The sequence below is a fragment of the Micropterus salmoides genome, unplaced genomic scaffold, assembly GCF_014851395.1.
Source record: "Micropterus salmoides isolate LMB-PRFRI ecotype aquatic unplaced genomic scaffold, ASM1485139v1 Ms_hic_scaffold_19, whole genome shotgun sequence".
NCBI lineage: Eukaryota > Metazoa > Chordata > Actinopteri > Centrarchiformes > Centrarchidae > Micropterus > Micropterus salmoides.
The window spans coordinates 1455890-1481680 of record NW_024041039.1 but is presented as its reverse complement, the minus strand read 5'-3'; the positions used below and the strand labels follow the sequence as shown (position 1 = coordinate 1481680).

The 25791-nt window shown below is 41.4% G+C and overlaps 1 pseudogene; it reads left to right on the top strand.

The window, feature by feature from the left end:
• LOC119910778 overlaps positions 1 to 16963 on the top strand; it is a 97154-nt pseudogene extending 80191 nt beyond the window's left edge.
• The last annotated feature ends 8828 nt before the right edge of the window (positions 16964 to 25791 follow it).

The following is a 25791-nucleotide window of genomic DNA, read 5'->3' as shown; positions in this document are numbered from 1 at the left end:
ATAAAAGATATTTGAGGTCATTTTATTACAAACGCTCGGGCGCTGCGATGAAACGCTGCACTCTGTTCACCAGCTGCTCTCTGACTGTCTGCAGCTCGTGTACGGAGGCTTTTTCCTGCTTCTTCTCTGAGAACAATCAGAGAATCAGTCCGTAAATCCTCACTTTCAAGATCTAAAAATCGGTTGTCACAATGATAATAGTACCGTCGCGCTCAGACAGCTCCCAGAGCTCATCAATTAGTGCTGGTTGATAACGAGCACAAGCTTGTTGCCAAATGACGAAGCAGCTGTTCACAGTTTCCAACAGCTGCACTGTGTGTGTGTGTGTGTGTGTGTGTGTGTGTGTGTGTGTGTGTGTGTGTGTGTGTGTGTGTGAAATCAGATTAAAAAACAGCTGACTGTGTCAAACCTGCTGCTGGCTTCACTTCTCTGCTTCCTGTTTTAAACAGGAAGAAAGTGCAATGAAACCACGTTTATTGACTTTCATCAAGACGCGCCGAGTTGGGATTTCAGGGCCGATAACCTGTAATTATCTGCTGGTTAGGAGACGACATTAATTAATACATCTAAAGGTCATATTTTTAAATCGGCATGTTTATTACATGTTTAGAGGCTTTCACCCTTCATGAATAGCCAATAGGTGGGTGATGAGTTCGTCCAGCTCACCCTTTTGGTTAGTCAGGCGTCTGCTGCTGCCGGCCACCGGCGTCAAAAAGGAAGCGCCTTATTTCCAAACAGTCGGGAGCCACAGTTCTTTCTCTGTGTTTATAGTCCACAAAAAGTGGCAGAAGAAGTCGTAGCAGCTTACTCCTCTCATTTTATGCTTTTGTTTCCTTTATTGATATTATTATTATTATTTTTACTGTTTTACATGCATGTTATTCTCTCTTCTATTTAAGATCAGCCTTGTCGTGCAACTATAGTATATTTTTGGTGAAGCACGTTGAGTCCACGTACCAAATGTGATTTTTCAATAATAATAATAATTGTTTTCAAGCAGGTATATATTTTTGTTTTGTCTTTTCCAAGGGAGAGTGTGTTTGTTTCTTACAGGCTGAGAAATGAACTGTTAATGCACATTATTTTGTTTGTTGTGTGTGTTGATAAAGCACTGCCTCTGTTCTTGTTGTTGAGCAGCTGATTTGCCTTTAAGACACCCATCCGTTGTGTTGGCTGACTTTTTGTATCTCCTAGCAGGCATCCCATAAATTAAAATAAAAATACTAGATGAGCACTAAAGCTCATGTTTTAACTCCAGACTTTTTGACATTCATCTACTGTATAGGTTGAAAGAACAGAGCAACTTAAATCCACATTCAGTCGAGTTGCGTCCACAGAGCAGCATCATCGGGACCAGAATAAAATGTTCTTATTTATTAGGATTAAACAATATATCGTTCATTCGTACATTTGTATTTATGTCACTTTTGTTTTTTGTTTTTCCAGCAAAAAGGATCTGCTAAGGTTTTTTCTGTGGAGAACGGATTTTACTTGACGATCTAACAGAGTCCTTGTCTTTTGTCCCTTCACAGCTCCCGTAAACCCACATCTCAGTAAGTACCTGCCTACACCGACGCTCTTTACTCACCTGGAGCCGGCTGCACCAGCTGACTCGGAAGTCTTTACCGAGTCTAAATTTCGATATAACTAAGTTAAAGCAGGATCTCCGGGTCTGAAAAGTGAATATCTAATAACGGCTCTTCTCAGGTCGACGTTTCTGTTCTATAGAATCAAATCTTTATTGTAACGGTACAACAAAATTGGATGCAATCCAATCAGTGCAACGGCAGTAAAGTGCAAATAGGTAAATATATAAAGTAGATATACAAATATCTGTTTATATATAAATAAGAGAGAGATTCTAAAAGGAAAGTAAAAAATGTCCTTAATACTGTTTCTCTTTCTTCTTGTTATGGTTTTAATTTTCCTGAAACGTCTACCAGAGAGCAGCAGTTTCAAAATTAATAAATTCTTTATTCTAAAATTCAAATACATTTTGAGACGTTAAAGTTTTGATTTCCATGAACTGTAAGCCGTAACGATTTCAGCCAGGAGGGTTGAAATATTTTACTTTATGTGTAATGAGTCTAAAAATATGAAAGTTTTACATTTCGAATTTAATTACAGGAATGATATTCTAATTTTTTTTTAGATGTATTTGGCAAAACCATTCAGAAATATATAAATGAATGTAATTTGAAGTATCAATTGCTTGGTCCACAGTTGCATGTCTAGCTCTTTATATTTACAGTATACACCTTTTTTTAATTATTATTTACATTTGACTTTTTTACAGTTTGCTGTAACTGAAAGTTCTGAGTAAACATGAATTAAAATATTAAAAGTTTGTGAAACTCAAGTCTTTCTGTAGACCAACAGAAGTTTAGTTTAGTTGGGGGTTAAAACGACAGATTTCCAAAGGAAGTTCTGCTTTAGGGTTCTGATTTAGTAACATTTATGATGTTATAGTTTAGCTAATTAATTCTCACAGGTCAACACAGTAAGCTCTAAATGTAACGTTGAGGTAATATCAGTTTATGTTTTATCATATTTGAAAAATGGATTCTGATTTCTGCATATTTGTGTGTTTAGGGGAGTTCCAGTGTGGTTTCGAGGACGAGGCGTTGTGTTTGTTCTCTCAGGACAAAACAGACGAGTTCGACTGGACGCGTCACAGCGCCTCCACACGAGACACCAAATACACCCCGAACACCGGCCCGAGCTCCGACCACACCGGCTCCAAGCAGGGTACACAGAACCCCCAGAACCATACAGAACCATACAGAACCCCCCAGAACCCCCCAGAACCACACAGAACCCCCCAGAACCACCCAGAACCACCCAGAACCACCCAGAACCACACAGAACCACCCAGAACCCCCCAGAACCATACAGAACCCCCCAGAACCCCCCAGAACCACACAGAACCACACAGAACCCCCCAGAACCACCCAGAACCACACAGAACCACACAGAACCCCCCAGAACCATACAGAACCACCCAGAACCCCCCAGAACCACACAGAACCACACAGAACCCCCCAGAACCACCCAGAACCACACTAACAATAAGGCTTTAGTTACAGCGAGTTTAAATGTTTTGTTCCTCCAACCAGCTGCTGTCTGTCACACCGAGGTTATTACCGTTAACGAAGTAACGAAAACTAGGTGTGGAAAAAAAACATTTTCTTTAACTGAAATAAAATAATAAGAACGAGGCTTTGCAGAAAAAACTATTAAATTCGGGCTGGACCCAAATATTTGAATATTCAAATATTATTATTATCAAATATTTGAATATTCAAATATTTGTTTGTTTTTGATTGGATTTGATTATTGTTTTAGTTTTTCCCCCCGTGCCTGACCTCACAGCAGTGAACATAAATGCCAACAAAAAATGGACAGCAGAGAGGCAGTTATTGGGGTTTATTAATTTATAATTTATTATTATATTTCAGATTGACAAAGTCACATAGCCTACAGTTTACAAAGTTAAAATCATTTCATAATAAACTGATAAAACAAAATTTTAACACACACATAAGACACAGTCCGTGTTTGGTTAGTTCTTTGATTATTTCATTTCAAAACCGAATCTGAAAAAACAAGACGTTTTTTTGTATTGATTAAATAAACTAGATTTAACATGTGAGTCAGGTGGTCGGCCAGAAACGGCCCCCCAGCAATAATATCTGGCGGCCAGACTGCTTTGATAGCAGCGGCTGGTGCTGAAATAGATCTCAGTCATGACACAACAGTTACTCACACAATAACTTCCTCTTGAGTGATGGTGCCTACAAAATAAAAGCGCGAGAATGTTTTTTGCAGCAATACTTTATGTTGAGTTTATTGAGAGCTTTTACTTTGAAAAGTAAAAGCAGCTGCTTGACGCACCTCTGAAAGAGTAAACGTGAGATTTGATTCCCTGAATCTCCTCAGAGAAATGAAAATAAACGTCCATAGATTTTTGAATCCGGATCAAACGCCAGGACACGTGCACACTGCAGCACATGCTTTATTGTGAGCATGTGCAAAAGTGTCCTTATAATAAATTTGTTTAACAAGGGAGAGAAAAAAATATTCACAGTTATTTGTAATCGATCTTACAACCTCCCTAACGGGAGTCCCACACAGTACCGACTGTGATTTGAAAAAACTGTGGTCGGATGCCAGACTTATTTGGCGACCCCTCGTATTTTATGCTAAGCTAAGCTAACCAGCTGCTAGATGTAGATTGTGAAGAGTGGCATCAGTCACAAGGAGAGAAGTGAACTCTTCTCCATGTCCACGAGTGTTTCACAGGACCTGAGACAGCAGCCAGGTTCTGTGTTTCTGTGTTTCTGTGTCTCGTCTCGTGCAGCAGCTCTGGCAGGAGGAGGAGAGCTGAGGGGGAGAGCTGAGGGCCTCTCAGATAACTGAGCGTTAATCATCGTGCCGGACCGACGAGACGAACGCTGAACTGATTCGGCGCCCTGAACACGATAAGAGGCTGAAAATAAGAAGGCAGCAGTGAAGCAGCCCGAGTCCTGGCTGACTGAATGAGAGCAGCCTGACAGACACGCCGCAGAGTTTTTGTTCTGCTGCAGATTAAACTGTTTGTTTCCAGTGGAAAAGGTTCAGAGAGGAAAACGTGTTCAGGACTGACAGGAAGACACCGTAAAGAGAGGCAGAGAGAACCCGTCCAGCTGTGGTTCGTTATTACTCAGTAATTACAAGTCCTCAGCTGGTATTTAGGTCATAATAATAATAATGTTTGATAACAACACCATAAAACAATAAAGAAAATGCAAAATAATTATGAAAAACAGGATTACCAGATTAAAAAGGCCGGCTTTAATTTCTTTTTTAAATCCAAAGCAGATTTGCTGAGATCGAGAGATAATGAAGCTCATGAACTTGAAGGACTAAAAACTGAGTTAACTGAGAAAACACCAGAGCACATTTACAATCAGTTCATAATTAGAGCTGTAGCAATTAATCGCCAACTATACGCATGGATAATCAATTTGAGTCTATGTTTTATTTTTATTCTCTGATTTCAGCTTCTTTAAATGTGAATATTTTCTGCTTTCTTTCCTCCTCTACGACGGGTTGTGGACAAAACAAGACATCTGAGAATGTCAGCTTGAACTGATCGGGACGTTTTCCCATTTTCCAACATTTTATAGACTAAACAACTGAGTGATTAATTGACAATGAAAATTCGTTGAAGCCCTAGTCATCATCAGAGAAAGTGATAAAACCAATATTCACATTGTGGAAAAACTGCTCAGGTTCTGAGAGATCTGGATTTAAAGAGGTGTTTTTTACTTTTTGGCTTTTTCCCCCTCCTTTATTGAGTTATATTCCTTTTTTGTGCATGTAAAGCTCAAAGTCCAGCCCAAAGGGAGTTCCCATCTCCCACAGAAAACTCTGCTCTGAACTGAAAACAGCTCGTCTGTAGTCCAGCCGCTTCCCTCCCTTCCAAACACTAACTACCCTCCAGGCAGGCAGCGGACATAAAGCTCGGTTAAAACTTTATGGATGAAAGATCCTTTTGTTACAGATTAATAACTCACCGCTCTGAATATAACCATGTAAACCTGTTCTGGAACATAAATAAGATTTTGAACCTGAAAATGAGCAGAATAATAACGAAACCTCTTTAATATCCTTTAAAAACTGAATTTTACAGATACCATCATTTACTGCTTTCATGTGTTATAGCTAGTGGTGGGCCGTTATCGGCCAAATAACAGGATCTTCACAGTAGACCAGGAAAACAGGCTGCAGATGTAGGCCTACTACGCAAGCTATGACGACATTCACCTTGATATTTTAGCCTGGCCGAATTGCACTGTAGGGGGCGAGAACGATGCAGCTATGAAGCCGCCGGGTTTGCTTCAAGGAAATTTTATTTTTAAGAAGCAGCCCAATGGTTTTCTCAAGCTGTTTGTGATGCATTTTGGAAACAGGAGATGAGCCCCTGGTCTGATGCGCCACCTGGCTTGATAAACCCGTTCTCAAAGACTTACTTTTAGTCATTATTTGGGAAGCACACGTATTCTGAATGCCTTCGGCAGAATTCAAATGAGCCATTTTAATCTAGATTAATTCCAAGATTACAGTGAGATTAATCTAGATTAAAAAAATAAATCTATGCCCACCACTAGTTATATCTAACTCAAACCTAAAGTTAACAGAAAACTTTGTTTCTAGTTTAATTTGTTAACTAAGTGCTACAAAAACATAAATAAATGTTTGGCTGTTTATTTGATACAGAGAAAAAGTTAGAAATCAGAGTGACCATCTTCAAATAACAGTTTTTTGGTAACTGCGATGTCATTTCTTCGACTATCTTCAAATACTTTACCTACCTAAAATCTGTACAACCTCAGCTAAAAGGTTATGTAAGTCAATAAACCATAATTATTGATTAAAAAATATAATAAACAATTTAAAATATTGAAATTGTGTGATAAATAAATACAATTTCTGCCGTGTTTTCTCCTAAAACTATCAAAAATAAACACACAAAACAAATTGATCCAAAAGATTTCTAAAGAAAGAAAGATGAACAAAATATTTCTCAACACTCCATAAGTTATTTGAACGATATACACTATTTAGTTTTTGCAAACGTGCTGTATGTTCACTTGTGGTAGTCGTCATAGCGGTTCCTGTCAACTATTACTTCATACTAATACTACTACTACTGTGTTAACTAGTTTATAGTTTAGTAGTTTATATACTAAACTATGCTAACTGTGCTAAACTACTGATTTACTGTTTCTCTTAATCTCTCTCTGACGACCTGCTTAGTTGTTCCTCTGGCGCCACTCATCTGGCCATCCCCCCGCTGTCACGTGATTTTTCACCACACGTAACTTAACGTAATGACGTCACGTGTGCAACATGCTGCTGCAAAAGACAAAAAAGAATCAACGCTCCAGCTAGTATAATTTCCATTTCAAGAGGGAGGTCAGTTTTCAAACGAGTTATTGGCTCTCTCATCATGTAGAAATTGTATTCTTGTGGTTTAAAACAGACAATTTACTCCTCACACCCAACACCAGTGTTGCTAATGAAATAATAACAATAATACTGATAGTAATAGTAGTAAAAGTAATATTAACACAAAGTGCTGTAGAGTAGAAACAAACAATATGAATGAAACAATAAATAATACAATAACACCATTAAATACAACAGTTATTTAAAAAAAAGACCATAAGATAAAAGTTAGACTTGAGGAGAGATTCAAAGAGGCCATTGAGTTTTCCTGCCTGATCTCCTTAATGTGTTAACTTGTAAACTAACGATAGAAAAAGGCATCTAGGCTTGCTATCCTCCGCTACGTACTTTGTTTCATCAGCTAGCTGGAAGTTGGCTAATTATCATAAACCAAAATAAGGAGACAGAGAGAATAACGCCTCCACTGTGGCTGCCAGAGGGAAATACACTTGGACACACTCTGCTTAAATCGCCACATTTTCCAATGGAGTTTGGCACATCTCCCTCGCATAAAGACAGAGGGACGTTATCAGGAAAAAGCAGGATGTCACAAATACAAACTGACTATGAAGTGACTGTCAGGCTGACGGTCGCAGACTTATTAGAGAGAGGAAAACGTCTGACTGAATTATCTCTGCACTGTCAACACTGACGCTGGATCTGTAAGTGGGCGTAGTAAGCCGACCTGTCAAACTGTCCAATGTGCCTTTAGTTAGAGAAAGATAACTTTAGCATCTGTCCTGGAGCAAAAAATAGAATGACAGTTCAGAGTTGAGAGTTTTCTTTGTTAATTTGCTTCTTACTAACACTCATGAAACAACAGTCAGCTGTCACATCCAGATATTTTCAGTTCGACAGCTGAAATCTTTTCCGCCGTCTAAAACGTTAAAACCAAACGACAGCAAGAGCTTATTTCTAGAGCTGCCATTTTGAAACAGACGTTCATCAATGATAAAGGAAGAAATCCGTCAGAGGAGAAGGAACATAAAGACAGTGGTGACGTGCAGACGGAGGATGGAGTCCCGTCTTCAGGCTGCAGCCTCCGGCGGTCAGAAAGCTTCACTGTGAAACTGCAAACCTTCGTTTTCCACCTACAAATACCTTCAACTGACCGTTAACAAAACAAATAAATAATAAAGCAAATAAAGTACTGACTGTTTCGTGTGTTCATGAAAAAGCATTTCTTCATTTACACCATGAAACACCTGAAGCGGCGTTCTGAAGGGCGGGAGTTGTTATGGAGATACGAACCTGCTGACCATGAGACGAGAAGCCTTTCTGTCTGATGTGAAACGTCCTCATCCGCCACGTACAGCCCAGATGACCTGATGTGAAGCACCGCCTGTTTTCTCAGGATACTTTTGGAGCTGACTTCCAAAAGATCCCAGAATGCATTGCACATCAACCAGCGGTGAAGGTGGAGCTCGGCTGCTATATAGTCACTAAGTTCTGATATTTGGAGAAAGTGACTATTTAGATTTTGAATATGTGGTCGATGCGTCTTTGGAAATGTCTGATCAGCAGCTACCGTCCAATTAGCGTCCGTCGCAGCCTGTTGTCTCAGAGGCCGCCTGGTGCAGCTCCTTCAGGCTGGAAGACGCTAAATAATCAAATGTGATTGGCTGTCGACGCCTGGCCATCAGAACTCGCCCTGAGGTAGAGAGACAGCCGCTCAGACTGAGAGAGAGAGATACTTACAGGAAGTACAAACTCCCAACAGTATAACAGTCACAGTGACATTTTTCTGCTTTGAGTACTTTTAATACTTTAAGTACATTTTCCTGATGCATACTCCAAAGCAGGACTTGTACTTGTAGTATTTAGTGGTATTAGTAGTTTTACTGAACACTTCCTCCACCCCTGCTCATAAATATTAAAAGAGTGTTAATATAAATAGTTGCTGGCAGCAGGATGATCAGAGTTTAAGCAGCTGTTTGTTGTTCGTCTCCTCCTCTTCGTCGTTTCCTCCCGCTCTTCTTCCTCTGCAGCTCGTTTCCTCTGCAAGGTCGCGTCTCGTTACAGAGCGCCTCAGGGTGAGCTGTTGTCAGACAGGAAACGTGCGACTATGTTTTCTACGCTCATGTACAGTTTGATTTGTGAGGATTTTATTTTCTGCTGGAGGAGGATTTGATCTGGATTCTGCCGCAGCTCTGCATCAAATGGGAGGAGAGCGAGGTGGTGTTATGGGTTCAGTTCCCCGTACAGCCTGGGAAATTAAATTAAAGCTTAGAGCTTTTTTGTAATTTGTTTTACATTTTCTGTCCTTTTCTAATCCTGTTTTTACAGCGTTTGATGGTACTCTGTGGAGCTTCAAAGTGTACAATAATATTAAATTAATGAGACAAGAATCATATTGATTGACAGACAGAAAAATACCTTTGAAATTATTTGGATTTTTAAAGCTCAGCAGCCTAAAATGTCTTATTTTGCAGAAGCTTTTCTGAAAAACCCTACAGGGTCTGAATAGTTTAACTCCTGAGCTGACCTTTGACCCCGGCCTGTCTTGTGATGGTCTCTCAGGTTTCTATATGTACATCGAGACGTCGAGGCCGAGGCTGGACGGAGACAAGGCCCGGCTGCTGTCTCCCACCTTCAACATGAACTCCAAGAGCTCCTCCTCCTCCTCCGTTACCAACAACCCCACCTACTGCTTTGCCTTCTACTACCACATGTACGGGAAACACATAGGTACGACCACAGCCTCGGGTATGGGATAGAACAGGTAGCCCCGCAGCCTCGGGCGCAGGATAGAACAGGTAGACCGGCAGCCTCGGGCAAAGGATAGAACAGGTAGACCGGCAGCCTCGGGCAAAGGATAGAACAGGTAGACCGGCAGCCTTGGGGACATGATAGAACAGTTAGGCCTGCGGCCTCGGGCAAAGGATATAACAGGTAGAACAGGTAGGCCGGCAGCCTCGGGCAAAGGATAGAACAGGTAGGCCGGCAGCCTCGGGCAAAGGATAGAACAGGTAGGCCGGCAGCCTCGGGCGCAGGATAGAACAGGTAGAACAGGTAGGCCGGCAGCCTCGGGCGCAGGATAGAACAGGTAGAACAGGTAGAACAGGTAGGCCGGCAGCCTCGGGCGCAGGATAGAACAGGTAGGCCGGCAGCCTCGGGCAAAGGATATAACAGGTAGGCCGGCAGCCTCGGGCAAAGGATAGAACAGGTAGGCCGGCAGCCTCGAGCGCGGGATAGAACAGGTAGAACAGGTAGGCCGGCAGCCTCGGGCAAAGGATAGAACAGGTAGAACAGGTAGGCCGGCAGCCTCGGGCAAAGGATAGAACAGGTAGAACAGGTAGGCCGGCAGCCTCGGGCGCAGGATAGAACAGGTAGAACAGGTAGAACAGGTAGGCCGGCAGCCTCGGGCGCAGGATAGAACAGGTAGAACAGGTAGAACAGGTAGGCCGGCAGCCTCGGGCGCAGGATAGAACAGGTAGAACAGGTAGAACAGGTAGAAAAGGTAGGCCGGCAGCCTCGGGCGCAGGATAGAACAGGATAGAACAGGATAGAACAGGTAGAACAGGTAGGCCGGCAGCCTCGGGCGCAGGATAGAACAGGTAGAACAGGTAGGCCAGCAGCCTCGGGCGCAGGATAGAACAGGATAGAACAGGTAGAACAGGTAGGCCGGCAGCCTCGGGCGCAGGATAGAACAGGTAATAGTACTGAACATTGTTGGTCTGTGTCTGCAGGAGGTCTGAACGTGTTTCTGCGGCAGAAAGGTCAGACAGTGACGGACACCTCGGTCTGGAGTCTGACAGGAAACCAAGGAGACCGCTGGCGGCAAGCCAAAGTCAACATCCACCCAACTGCAGCCTTCCAGGTACAAACCCTTTACTAAAGACCACACCTCCTTTATTGCAGGCCCCACCCACTAGCCCAGCTTTTGAGAACAGTTGGATGAACTGTAATCTGTACTGATTCAGTACAGATTTGTTCTTTTCATTGATCAGTTAGTTGTTTGTTGTAAAATGTCATAACGTCCAAGGTGACGTTGTTAAATGATTAGATTTGTTTATAACAGATAATAGAATAAAGATGTTTCCGTTCACACAAGAGGAGTAAAATAAAAGCAGCGTTACGTTCAGAAGCTGTAACTATTGATCAGTTGATTAATGGACTAATTGTTTCAGCCCTACTTTTCTTAAAGTTATCAAACCCAGTTTCTGAAAGTCATTCTTATTTATATTAAGTACATAAGTATATATTTTTCTAGTAGGATGGAGTCCGCCATTCACACACACTGGAAATTATGATGAACATCAAAACAGTATTTTACATTGTAGTATTAGTACTTTTACTCCAGTAAAGGATCTGAGTACTTGTTTCCTGTCTTTCTCTCTGGTAGATGGTGATGGAGGGAGTCCGAGGTTCTGGTATCGAGGGAGATATCGCCATTGATGATGTCACCATCGAGGAGGGCGAATGTAAAGACCCTCCCTCCAACAGTGAGTTCACTTCATTGATCCTTTAATTACCCCAAACGACTTCATCTGAGCGGACGTGTTGCTGCAGCCAGAGTTGTTTCAGCAGCCTGTTCGATCTCAGCCAGTGTAATCATCTCACGACCTCCTGTAGGGTCCCAAACCTCATGTTGGGAACCGCAGTTTCCATCCAGAAAATGTGAAATAACTTTGATTCCTTTGAACCAGCGGCATTAAACATGTCCCCTCTCTCTCTCTCTCCCTCCATCCCTCACAGATCTAAGGTCGCTCGCCCCGCCTTCCGTGCCCCATATATGGCAGCTGTGCATCACTCTGAGTCTGGCTCTGATTGGCCGGCAGAGGTGACCCACCCTCCCCTCCTTTACAGGACATCAAGACCTTTGACTCTTCTGCCTGTCCTCACCTCCCCATCCAATCCCATCACCACCACCCCCCCACCCCCACCCAAACAACCAAAGATACGGTTAGAACTACAGAGAGACTTCCTGCCAAGATGGCTGACCGAAAAGGTAAAGCGGTCACATGGAGAAGCACCGGTTGTCTGGCTTCAGAGGTCGTTTAGCTTAGCGTAGCACAAAGTCTGGACTCAGCTGTAGTAACAGCTGGAACAAGACTTTCAACAGAACTTGCTGTCCCCCCCCTGCTTCCAGACTAACTGATGCTATCTCGCTTTCAGAAAGAATGAGAATAAAGTAACTACTGTTTATTATTGAAAGGTCAACAAGTACATTAAATTTAATAAAAGCACACTGTTCATGCAGGTCACATGGTTTTCCCCTCTGCACGTGTAACGGAGACGTTATAACAGACGAAGCCGGCGTGATGTCACGTGTTCGTTCCGGAGTACCGTTTTCAAGTCTCAAGTTTTGGCATTTTGGTCGTCGCCATCTTAGTTATTGGGAACCAGATGTGACCTTTTCTGGACGAGAGGTCGGAGCTAGCTAGCTTGGTAAAGTGCATCTGTGTATTAGCTGGGATGCTAGTTTTGGCTAGCGACAAACAGACTTCAAACAAAATGTGCTTACTGTAAAAAATTAACAGCGGACTCCTGATACGATTTTTCAGCCTCGCTGGTTTAAACGCACACAGAGCAGCGGATACGAGTCGCCTCTATCCTGATTGACAGGTCGCCATGGTAGTGACATGTCCATCACCTTGGAGCCCCGCCCTAAAGCCTGCTGGCTGTTCGAGAGAATGCAGGTTTAAGGCTCTTAATAACAGAAGCCAGGTGTCTTGTTTACACTGAAAAATTCAAATTCTCAGATTTAAAGCTATTCACCATGACAACAGTTAAAATAGAGACCAGCTGCCAATCATGCGTCGGCGTGTTTTCAGATGATCTTCTGAAAATCGCCGTTTGTGGTGTTTCATAGATTTTGTCCAGCGAAACGTCGACCTTTTGTTTTCAGCTTGACGCCACAGAGTGCCGAAGAAAACGGCGTATCAGTCAGAAGGAAAAAAAGTAAATAACAGTTTGAATGTCATCTTTCCTGACCCCCCCGTCCCGCCATCCCCACTCATAAACCCTCCCAACCCCCCCATCCACAGATCAACAGTACTGTACCACGAGCTGACGGACAAACGGCGTCAGGGGAGGGTAACTTTTTACAGCGTGCGGACTGACTTTTATTTTGACGTGTGTCTGTCTGCGTCGGACGCCGGAGGAAAGCTCACCCTCTGCCATGACATCAAGTGCCTTCAGACTCACAGAGGGAAAAGATCGCCGGGCCGAGGACCGCCGTCGAAAAGAAAAAGACAAAGATTCGGACATCGTTATGTCTTAATGACCACCGAGGAACAGAAATAACTCCCGGTTTGATTATGCAGAGAATCAGTTTCTTACAGATTTTATTCCTTTTGGTTTTGTTCTTAAGAAGAAAAGAGGATTCTGGGAAACAGGAAGCCATGATGAATGGCGTTAAGAAGAGGCAGCAGCAAACAAAGAAGCCATGGACAGGAAATAGACTCTGATTTATTTAACAATTTTAAACAACAACATGCAATCAGTGTGACTGGATATTTAAAAATAAAAAAGACTGTTCCTGTTGTTGGACGATTTTCAGCCCTAAGCCAATGGGATTCGAGCATTTGATCTCTCGGAACTATTTTAGTATTTAAAAATAAGAGTTTTCAGGAGGAGGCGGGAACTTTGACGTTACCTGAGATCATCAGTTACCTTAACCTATAAAAACAAATTTTGGAAAAACACAGAAAAATGTATCTTATATTGTTCCTATATTATAAAGGCGGGGGGGGAATCTTTACACGTCGCATCTCTTTTGTTCGTTTTAACGATGGTGGGACTTTAAGTTCAGGTGTCTTTGTTTTGGTCGTTTGGTTTTTTTTTGTGGAAAAACTCCAAGGAAAATGTTAAAGGTTAAAAAATCCAGCGTTAATGTTTTTTTAGTTTTTTTTTTTAGGGAATTGGTGGTTTTAAACGGATTAATTTTTTTTAAAAAGCACAAAAACACACAAATGTTTAGTTCAACAGAGTCACCTGTATGGAAACTGCTGTAGGACACATTTCCAAATTCATCACGTCCGCGCCCAACCCGTTCTCACTCCCAAGTTGTCACATATGGACGCTTTGTCCAGACCCGTTGGCGTCAGTTTGTAATACACTGAGGGAAGCCCTGTAGCGTCATTTATGAATGGTAAAGATATTTAACAGATAAATCAGAGTAAAGAGGCGGTTGCGATGGACGGTTACCCAGAAACCAAGCAGACGGTTGTTTGTTTTCCTGTGTGAAACATAAAGTCAACATTAAATGTTTTTTAAAGGTTGCGTAAGTTATGCAAGTAACATTACTTACTGGAAATTAACTGACATACGTAAACCTGACCAAGTGGTTTTGTTGCTCAAAAGAACGACACTAAAGGGTACACAGGGCATTAAAAAGTGACGCCAAGGGGTCTCGACCAAGCGGTCCACGTGTGACGAGTTGGGAGTGAGAATGTTTTGCTGCGCCATGTAGCGTACGGAAGCCCATTTCTGCCGAGGAAGAAGAAAATAGAAAAAAGTGAGGACAATAAAAATGTAAGTGGTCATGACAGAAACTGACTATTTGACATTTGTGACAGAAATGGGCTTCCGTACTTGTGCTCGCAAACATGCTGTCACAGAAAAACCATCGACTGCCGTTTTGATTCAGGTGGTTTCACAGCGTCTGTGAGAAAATAATATTTTAAACTTGAAAAGACATTTAAAGAGACAGTTTACAGCGACTTCAGGTTCTGTAAGATAAAAGCTGTGTCTCAATTCGGATACCTCGGATACAGACGTGCAGTACACTGTGTACACTATGTAAGTACACAATGAACTTACTTGCCTAGTTTCAACAGGGTAGTGTTGTCTCAGATCAAACACGGAGGTTGTGCACTACCTGGAAATGAAGATTGCAACGTTTGACCGCTTCTCCGCATTTTTAATTGTGAATTGTAACTAGGCGGATCATTATCGCCAACATGTGATCGCGACTGTCTCCTGCCAAAATACCTGCCGGCTTGTTTGCTCACTTAACTTCAATTAACTTTGAATAAAAACCGTTCCACACTCAACCTTTTGACCGTTATGAGAACACCATCCGGGTACTCGTGGCGCACTGCGTTTTGCCAGAACCGTCACTCAGAAGTGTGATACGGAAGTCCGCAAATTGAGACACAGTAAAAGTGTGTTTTTATATGATTCACTGTCTTTAAAAAGTCTTTCTTGAGGAAAATCATACATTTCTCACGACTCAATAATGACAGAGCCTGATTTCCATCTCGCTCATCCGAGGATCCATTAGATAACTCACACTCAGATAAATATCAATTCTTTTTAATGTTTTGTTGATTTGTTTTCCTCCCTGTGGCGACACGTTTCCTCTCACTGTGTTTTTCCACTGCAGCTGATAATCAGATCTTTATTAAAGCTCCTCTGGGTATCAGTTTTTCCTCCACTGCCTCGTCATTAACTCTGTTCGGTGGAAACACAGCGGATGATTGGGCGCCTCTGATGTGGGTTTATTTATTCATTTACTCATTTCTGCAATTTTTTAAAAAAGTGTCCAAATTCAACCCCACTCACGGGTGATTACAGAAATAAGCTGTTGCTTACATCCCACCCTCCCTACCCAAACAAACAATAGTATAGAAGCCAAATACAGCCAGGAAAAGACAGATAATCAAAAGTCAAGATGGTTAACGGATTGATGGTCTCTCCAGACTTAGAGACCACATTTCCCAGAAGTCTTGTTGCTTAAAAGTCTACAGCGAGCCTGTCTCTCCCCTTCGGGTGGACCACTATGGGTCCTAACTTTGGAAAAAATATTTTTGGTAGACAATGGTGAGAGACGGCTGATGTTTTGATCCCTGTTTAAATTGTGTCCACATGATGTTTTCAGTTTAAAAGATACTTTAAGTCAAAGAAGTTGCAGTTTGTGACCAGACCACAAACCCAAAAATCGCGTATGTGACGTCATAACTGTCTCTCTGAGTAACTCAAGCTAACGTCTCTGTAGAAGAAGATATACTTTATGAATCCGTCAGGGGCTTGCTCAAGGCCTCTTTCGGCAGCGCCCAGGATCCAGCTACCAGTCCATGCTCCATATCTGTGGTCCGAGCTGGATTTGAGCCGGCGACTCTCCGGTTCCCTGCCTAATCCTTATGGACTGAGCTACTGCCGCCCCACTGAAGCTAACGTCCAAGAGCTTCCATTTGCACATGATGTGATGAAAGTATAGATACATCTGTGTGTAGAACATAGCTAAGCTACCTAGCTAGTAACAATCAAGCAGTGAACATTAGCTTAGCATTATGGGCTAACATATTTGAGAGATGTAGTTCACTCAGCGGTTTCACTCAAAACAAAATTTTACTTTACTGTTTTATGACAAACTGCGACTTTATTGAATTAAATTATCTTTTAAATTTACAAACATCATGTGTGTAATTAATGGCACAATTCAAAAACATTAATTATCTGTCGCCGTTGACTGCCGTACATATTTATTCTAAGATAAGGTCCAGGAGGGACTTTCTATCAATTGCAGGACTTCAGACTTATTTTTTCCCATCTCTGTTTACAGTAAAACATCTTAACTCATCTACATTTCAAATGTTCCTTCGATGAAAGTCGCCTCCGCTGGTCAAAGCTTCTGTTGTCGCCTCCCTGCAGTGGAAAAACACGTCTTCATTGTCACGTCCGACGTCTGTGTTGTTTATATTTGGATTTTTTGGGAGCGAGGGGCAATAAAGAAAAGTTTTTAAAAAGCCACCAACATGACGACTCTGTGGACGTGTGAAGACAGATATTTTTATAACTGATTATTCTCTGCAATAGATTCTCAGATCAGTTGGACTGACTGAAGGTTACACTGCGTTCTGGTTAATATTATTATTATTATATTATTATATGAATAAATACACTCCATATGTAACATTAAATGGTTTTCTGTCTTCATGCTGCATTATGTTTCATATCTCCTTGTGGGGACTCTCCTCTTAAAAGGTCCTCACAAGGTCAAAAATAAAACTTTTAGTACAAACTTGGTTTTGTCAGCTTCTAACTAATGAGTATAAAGTGATGTATTGTCTTCACAAGATATAAAGCTGTGTGCATGCACTGGTTTTCATGATGTGGGACAGACAGAAACCTGTTTACACTCTGACATACAAAGATGTAACTACATGTTGTGGCGACGCAGGCCGCAAGACCTGTGATTGGTCGGCACGGTAGCATTTCCAGCTTCTTCTGCCTCGAGCGGTTCAACGTTCATGCGTAACATCTCCTCCGACGCCTTCTCTCGTTTCTGCTTTTTAGCTAGCTGATCAATGCAGTCGCCATTAGGTGAGTTTGAGTTGACCTTCGCTGACCTTCGCTGACCTTCGCTGACTTGATAGTCAAAGGTGAGCTGCCGGCGACTGCAGGGTTGCGGTATAAAAACGTCCAGTCAGGCACACATTCTGTTTCCCACACAGAACTTGGAACAATGGCTGATCTTGCGGCATTTGCGAAGGCAAATGAGATCAGCGAGATCAGCCAAAAGGTGGTTCCAACTTTGTGCAACTTTCTGATTCTGGAACATGGAAACGCCACCGCCCACTAGCGTTTTGGTGACGCAGACATCAACGCACATGAATAAATATATAATAATAATTGTGAATTAGTCACAGGGCTAGACTATAAACAGCGTGTGATCTGGAGGGGATGAAAGCGTTTTTTCATCTGTGAAGGCGGCGTGTTCAAGCTGAAACTGGGGCGTTTGGTAGCTCTTTAATATTCAGATGTGATAAAACATAAAAACTGAGATGACAGAAGCGGCTGTCTGATTTCAGTCTGAACGAACAGAATGAAATTTCTCATTTTAACAGACTGACAGCTCAGAATGGAACCTGCTGATGAGAGTTTGCAGAGTACGACAGGGAGCTGAATGAGAAACTTTCACCATCTGGATGGAAATTACAGATCACAAAGAGCCGGCTTCAAACAGACCTGCTGTGTTTCTGTTGGATGAAGCGAAGCCCTGCGTGACATAATGACTGTCGGCACAAAATTAAACCTCGTTGTAGACCCAAAATTCAGCCTGACACGTTCGGTCTTGGCCTAGAATTTAAAATAATAATAATAATAATCTTTATTTGTAGAGCACTTTTCAAAAACAAGTTACAAAGTGCTTTAACAAGTGCAAAGACAATAATACAAGCGATGACCCTGAAGAAAGTTACGAGTATTCAGATAGTAACAGTACTACAATATGAAAATACTCCATTACAAGTAATCCTGCTGGGGTTTCAACAGACTGGATCTTTGTTTTCAGTTTAGAGGAAACATCTCTCTTCTACAGTGAATCAATAAGGAGTTTTTTGAAGATGAACTCTTCCTGGTTCTGGTCCAGGACTCTCAGGTGACCCGGGCTTGATGCTGCTGCTGCTGCTGCTGCTGTGGATGATTTGTGTTTTTCCATTAAGTTAACATTGGAAATATAATTTATAGTCTTTGGGGGTCTTCTCAGAGCCGGACCATTCATCAGCTGTGACACGTTGCTGCCGGCTAACGAACGTCTCCGACCCGCAGCACGCCTTGTTTATCGCCGGCCGTTATTTACTGAATCCAGCCCGGTGCCACAGCAGCCTAATGGACGCCATTCATCATCCCTCAATTGATTTTCAATTGCAGCGCTGCAGTGTCTTAAGCAGATCAGAGTCGGGCCAGTCTATTTTCTGGAGTGGATATAAGTGGGCCTGTTAAAAGCCCTGAGGAGAAGACTGGGTGGAGACTTTAACGTGTTTTTGATCCTGCACTGGCCGGTTCGGCTCAGCGTGGCTCGGTTACGGTTTTCAAATGGTACTTATCTTTAAAAACTGAGCTTGATGTGTAAAAAGCTGAGGAGAAGCTGAATCTTTTTGGCTGTTTAGGAACTTTTTGCTTCATGTATTTTTAGCTTAGTCTCCGGACAGTTTTGGGTTGAGATGGATCTGAACATCAGAACCCGAGCCTCTCGGGGCCGAGGGATCTCGTGTCTCCTCCCGATGTTGTTTAATGTCGGACTGAAATTAAATTTTGTACTTTGGCAGAAAAATTAAACCCATTTATTTTCATGGCTGCGATATCGCTGTAAAAACAGTTTCTCCACATCACCACAGCAAACATAAAAGTCTGTGGGTTACAAGATGAAATCCTGCTCCGTAGAGAAAGTACTTGGTTTAGCTTTCAATTGTGGTTTTTGTTTTCTTTCCAGTTCACATTTTTAACATTGTTCATGTGAGTTTTTTCTGTATTTCTTAAAAAGTTCTGTTCCAGGTCCAACAAATAACCAACTGCAGGGAACAAGACGTCGAGCTGCTGATGCTTTAAGCTGAGTCTCGACTCTTTTCTGATGAAGGTTGTCTGCTGATGTGGGAACAATCGGCTTCGACTTCTTTTATTTCCTTTGAACAGTGATTTCAAACAGCATGTCGTGGCGGCGAATTCCCGGCGGAGTCGGCGTTGTGGAGGCGGAGAGACATCTCCGTCGTCTTGTTCTGATCAGAAAAGCTTTTACAGCAGCACAGTTCGGCTGTCGTCTGAACACAAAGCTGCTCTCTGATCTGTCAGTTAACCTGATTGAACCCGACGCTTCATAAGAGGAGGTGTGACGGTGTGAGGATCAGCTGTTCATCTTAACTCAGACTCAAAACACACTGAAGCTCCTCCTGAATCACAGCTGGAAGAAGAGCTCAGATCTTTAACTTCAGTAAAAGTTGTAATACTACAGTGTAGAAATACTCTGTTACAAGAAAACGTTCTGCATTTAAAACTTAAGTATTAGCTTCAATACCAGAAGCACTCATTATGCTGAATATTTGGATTATTATTATTGATGCATCCTCACTTTAATGCTGCAGCTGGTAAAAATTAAGCTCATTTTAATGACTTTATATGCTGCTGGGTAAATCGTGACATATTTTAGAAATAAGCGGCGTCGAAGCAGATTTTGTACGTGAAATAATGATTGTTCTGATTAGACCTGTTCGGCATCTTTGTTTATAATTTTGACATCCATGTTAATAATTTTGTTTTCCATAATATAATTTACCATGTCGGTCTTGTCATTGGGCGCAGGGGACATGTCACCACCACTATTTAAATGGCTAATTTTTGTCCCAATAGCTTTTTAAAAAGCATTTGTTAAAAATGTTCTTAAAGATATCCTGCAACAAGAAACTTTACTTTCTTTCACACGGGACTTGATCCTCAGTCTCCTGAGCTCTGTTGGGCAAATAATTCAGAAATTGTAATAACTTACTAGTTATTTATTACTCCTAAAATAGTAATATTAGTACTTTACTTTACTGGGTTATAAGTTACAAGTTACGTTACTTGTTAGTTACTATAGTACTTTCAATACCAAACAAAGCTGTCTCTCCCGACTTTTTAACTAGTATTATATTCATAACAGCAGCAAGGAGTTTGGTTTTTACAAAACATACAGGTCTAATGTTTCTTTACGCTACCAACTGAAATAAAAAAATTAAGCAAGTTACTACCGTACTATCGTACAGACTGTGATACCATAATGGCAACACTTCCAGCTGTGGAAAGAACGCCTCTCTTCCTCGATATCCATTGTTCCGTTAGCTTGTTTGCTTACAGCTGACTTGAACACATTCGCGCATTCACATCAAGGATGGTGCGTTCAGGTAACACAGCGTTTCGTGGATTAGTAACTGTAATATAACTGTTTTGGAAAAGTAATCCGTTACACAATTAGTTACTGGGATTGGTAATATTGCAGTAACATTACTGTAATACTATATTAATACTGTAATAATATTACTACTGTTGATACTGCCCAACACGGTTCCTGAGTTTCGAGCAGCCTGATAATAAGGAATTGCAGTAATCCAGCCTAGAAGTAACAAATGCATGGACTAGTTTTTCGGCATCATTTTTAGACAGGATGTTCCTGATTTTTGCAATATTACGTAGGTGAAAAAAGGCGGTCCTTGAAATTTGCTTAATGTGAGACTTAAACGACATGTCCTGATCAAAGATAACTCCAAGATTCCTCACAGTGGTGCTGGAGGCCAGGGCGATGCCATCCAGGGAAACTATATCTTTAGATAATGCGTCATGGAGGTGCTTAGGCCCCAGAACAATAACTTCAGTTTTATCTGAGTTTAACATTAGAAAATTACAGGTCATCCAGGTTTTAACATCCTGAAGGCACATTTGAAGTTTAGCTAACTGATGAGTTTCATCTGGTTTGATCGATAGATATAACTGAGTATCATCTGCATAACAATGAAAGCTTATGGAATGTTTCCTGATAATATTGCCTAAAGGAAGCATATATAAAGTGAAGAGGATTGGTCCAGGACAGATCCTTGAGGAACTCCATGAGTAACTTTGGCGTGCATGGAGGACTCATCGTTAACATGTACAAACTGAAATCGATCTGATAAATAGGACTTAAACCAGCTTAGAGCGGTTCCTTTAATGCCAATGAAATGTTCCAGTCTGCTAGGATCTGATGGTCAATGGTATCAAATGCAGCACTAAGATCTAATAAAACCAGTACAGAGACAAGTCCTTTGTCTGATGCAATAAGGAGGTCGTTAGTAATTTTCACCAGTGCTGTCTCTGTGCTATGATGAGCTCTAATCCTGACTGAAAATCCTCAAAAAACTATTGCTCTGTAGAAAGTCACACAGCTGTTTAGCAACTGCTTTCTCCAGAACCTTAGAGAGAAATGGAAGGTTAGATATAGGTCTATAGTTGGCTAAAACATCCGGATCAAGTTTGGGCTTTTTCAGAAGAGGTTTAATTACAACTACTTTAAAGTACTGTGGTACATAGCCTGTTGATAGAGATAGATTGATCATATCTAGTATAGAAGTGCTGACTAAGGGTAAAACATCTTTAAGCAGCCTAGTCAGGATGGGGTCTAAGAGGCAGGTTGATGGTTTAGATGAAGAAATTATTGAAGTTAGTTGGTAAAGATTGAGGGAAGCAAAACAGTCTAAACATGTATCTGGTTCTACAGCTGTTTCTAAGGTTCCTGAGTTAAGAGATAAGTCAGCGCCAGTCGCGGCCTAACAACGAACCTTTTCAACCCTTTGTCTGCAGTGAAAGTTCAGAAAGCTTTGTTTCCCCGTCACTAAGCAGGAATGTGGCCTTTTCTCTACCTGCTGCGCTCACAACAAGTGGACGGACATTTCTTTATTCATTTTTAGTCATAGTACATGAACATATTCTACAATGTAAATAAACAGAAACTAGTTCAGTACACAAAACTGTCATAATCAGACAAACCACAAAAATCTTCTATTACTATATAATCTATTTTCAATTGAGCAAAAAGCAACCAAAGTAAACTAAATGCTGCTGCAGGAAGCAGACTCTCCGTGGGAGTGAAGGTCTGCAGGGTCCAGAGGATCCAAACAGCGTCCCCTCTAATCTTCATCCTCTTACTGTCAAACTTGTTTCCGGTTAGAGGATGATAAAAATGAATTGACACTGGAAGACGTTATAAACATAATGTCTCAGATTTCCACAGTTATGTAAAGTATCAGACGTTACGGCCTGAACAACCAAAACTCGAGTTTCCTCGTCCTGAAGAAGAGAAACTGAAGTCTTTCTGCATCAGTTGTTGTAATAAGGCTCCTTGTTTTTAAGCATTTAGTTTTTCTGAATCTTTATATTTATTAAAGAAGCAAATCTCTAAAGTTGTTCTTTCTTGTCTTACATGGAAATTGTGCCAGAAATAGTTTGTGAACAGGAGGAGGAGGAATTAAAAGCAAACAAATCTGTAAAGTATTCAGTAGAATAAAGCTGTAGAGGGAAAATAAATTAATAAAGTAATATAGATTCTAGTGCCAAAATTCAGTCAATAATTTATAGGTTTAAAAAATAAATTCGGTCTATTGTTGCTTTTTGATTTTGGAGTTATTCTCTACATAGATAAATAAAAATGAGTGACTGCTGCCTCCTGCTGGTGATATGTGGCGTCAGCTGCTGAACACATTTATATAAAGTGCTCAAACAGAAAGACGAACTACAGAAAACAGCATTAATATCAATGTTTGTAACAACATAAAACATCAAAACATACTGGTTATTAATTTGTTGTTGCAGCAAAAGAAGCCCTACAAAAGTTTCCTACAGACCTTTGTAAACGAAATGTAATGCTTTTAAATAAATAAAACTACAAAACTAGAACAAACCTGTGTTCTGTTTCTGCCTGATAAACTCACAGATTAAAACACTGGACATTAAAACAAAAACATAATGTAAAATGATTTTCCCGCACTTCAGTTTTAATATTTTTAAAGCCCGAGAGGAAAAAAAGATTTATTGTGCACAAAAGTTACTAACTTGTGTTCTGAAGTTTTTTAATTTGAGTGTATTTGTTTGCATGAATTATTTACAGTGAATTAACAATTCAAACACCTATTTTATATTAGATTGTGATATGAAAACTTTTGACGGTTTATTTTTCTCTGCAGTTGCTAGAATAGTATTGAATAGTTTTAGTAAAACAATCTGATTTTATGGTCTGAGTATTTGATCATTTCGTTGAGGATCCCATCAATACCACCGGCCTTTTTTCCTTTCAGGGACTGGAGGACTTCTGTTAATTCTTGTTCTGTTACAGGGGAATCTAGAGGGTTTTGGTTATTTTTTATCACCACCTCCAGAGTTTTCCATTTCGTGAATATCTTGTACTGATCATAATTTATTGTAATATTACTGTATAATTCACTAAAGTGATTAATCAAGTATTTCCGTCTTGGATCGCCAGTTCATCCTGCTGGGTTTTCTTTAGGTTGTTCCATTTCTCCCAGAACTGGTTGGATTCCTCAGTTTCACAGAGCTGCTTCTTGCTGTGTTGTTCTTTCTTAGTTTTTAGGGTGCACTTGTATTGTCTCATATTGACAGCGTATGTTGTGGTTATCTGGGTCCCACTTTTCATTTGATCATTTCCTTAAAGTTTTCCTTTTTTGGTTTTTGCATTCAGTGTCAAACCATTTGTTATTGTTCATTTGTTGAGGTTTTGGTTTGGAGGCTTTCAAATTAGACAATGAAGCCAAAGGATGAAATATTGAATATTGAAGCAGAATTTACACCAGAATTATTCAGGGAAAATGTTTCAGTTAGAAATAAATGAGTTAAATCATGTATCTTTTGATTTTCCAGTGCCTTTTGGTACGCCCCCATGCTGTCTGGGCTCCATCTGTTAAACAGTTCACAGGCACTAGAGGCCCCAGACTTGGACTGAGCCCTTTTCAGATAGATAGAGATTTTGCTGTGGTCTGAGAGGGGTGTGAGGGGGCTGACTGTGAAAGACACTGGATCTAGATCTGTAATGAAATAATCTACCGTACTACTGCCAAGAGCTGAGCTGTAAGTGTAGCGACCCAGACAGTCCCCTCGTAGCCCGCCGTTGACTCTGTACAGACCCAGAGAGTCCCCTCGTAGCCCGCCGTCGACTCTGTACAGACCAGAGAGTCCCCTCGTAGCCCGCCGTGACTCTGTACGACCCAGAGAGTCCCCTCGTAGCCCGCCGTCGACTCTGTACAGACCAGAGAGTCCCCTCGTAGCCCGCCGTCGACTCTGTACGGACCCAGAGAGTCCCCTCGTAGCCCGCCGTCGACTCTGTACAGACCCAGAGAGTCCCCTCGTAGCCCGCCGTTAATACATTAATACATTTCCCATGGTTTTATAATGGTTAAGTTCCTCCTCAAGAATAGAGAAAGTATCTGGGTTGTAGTAGGGGATTCTGATGGAGGTATATAGATGGCACACATGTAGACATGTTGCTCTGTTTGTTCATTTTCAACCATATATTAGCTTCTTCTTCTTTAATAACTGATGGACTGGCTCAGTTCTGATTTACACCATATAATCAGGCCTCCTGAATCTCTGCCTTGGGTTATTGTGGGATTTTTTGTTGATGGTATAATAATGTCAGTGTAGCCGTGAGGACGACCAGTGGAAACATCTTCTCTGCACCATGTCTCCTGTAAAACTATGATGTCAGAGTCTTTAACTTTCTATTAAAATCTGGATTTATGCTCTTTAAACCAAAAGCTGATGATCTCAGACCTCGAATGTTCCAACATGTTATTGTAAACGATTTCATCTCCAAGTGTAATCTGTTCAAAAATTAGACCTTAAACACCTTAAAAAACAAATAATAGTAAACTAGACAAACAAAAAGAGAAAAAAAGGTGTAAAAAGAGGAAAATAGTGTTGTAGGTAAATAAAATATAATAAAATATTAAACTTTGAGTGACATTTTAGAGTGTGTCATGTGTGAATTGTCCTTAAGAGGTCTGCGTGGGGTCTGTGTTGTGTGGTTACCCTTTTCCAAGAGCAACATCCTTCAGGGTCCTAGCAAGGGCAGGGACTACATTTCTGTGTAGGTGTATGTTATCATACAGGCAGTCCAGGTGCAGGGTCGGGTGGGGGGCCAAGAACACGTTGGGTTTGAGGGCACAGTCCCTGGAGAGGCTGATATTCACTCTGTGAATAGTGTGGGTGGAAGTCTCTCCTGTGCAGCAGCGTGGAGAGGACTATCTCGCTGGTTGGTGGAGGCTTGATCAATGATGTCTGTCCGGTCTCTCCTGCTGGGACCTGAAGTCGTCGGTGCCTGTATGGATGATGATGATGTGGCTGGGTGAGCCCAGCTCAGGCGCTGTTAACAGCTCCAGGGCTCTCCTGGTGTTGGGGCACCAGATCTTCTCCGTTCTGTGCCTTGGGAATAAGGTCTTTTCATCCAGGAACTTCCCATTAGAGTCCATGAGGAGGATAATGTCAGCCCTTCTGCCTTTGTGTGTTTGTTCAGACTCAGCTGTCGGGTCTGGATGTGGAGCTGTGGTGCTGGTTTCA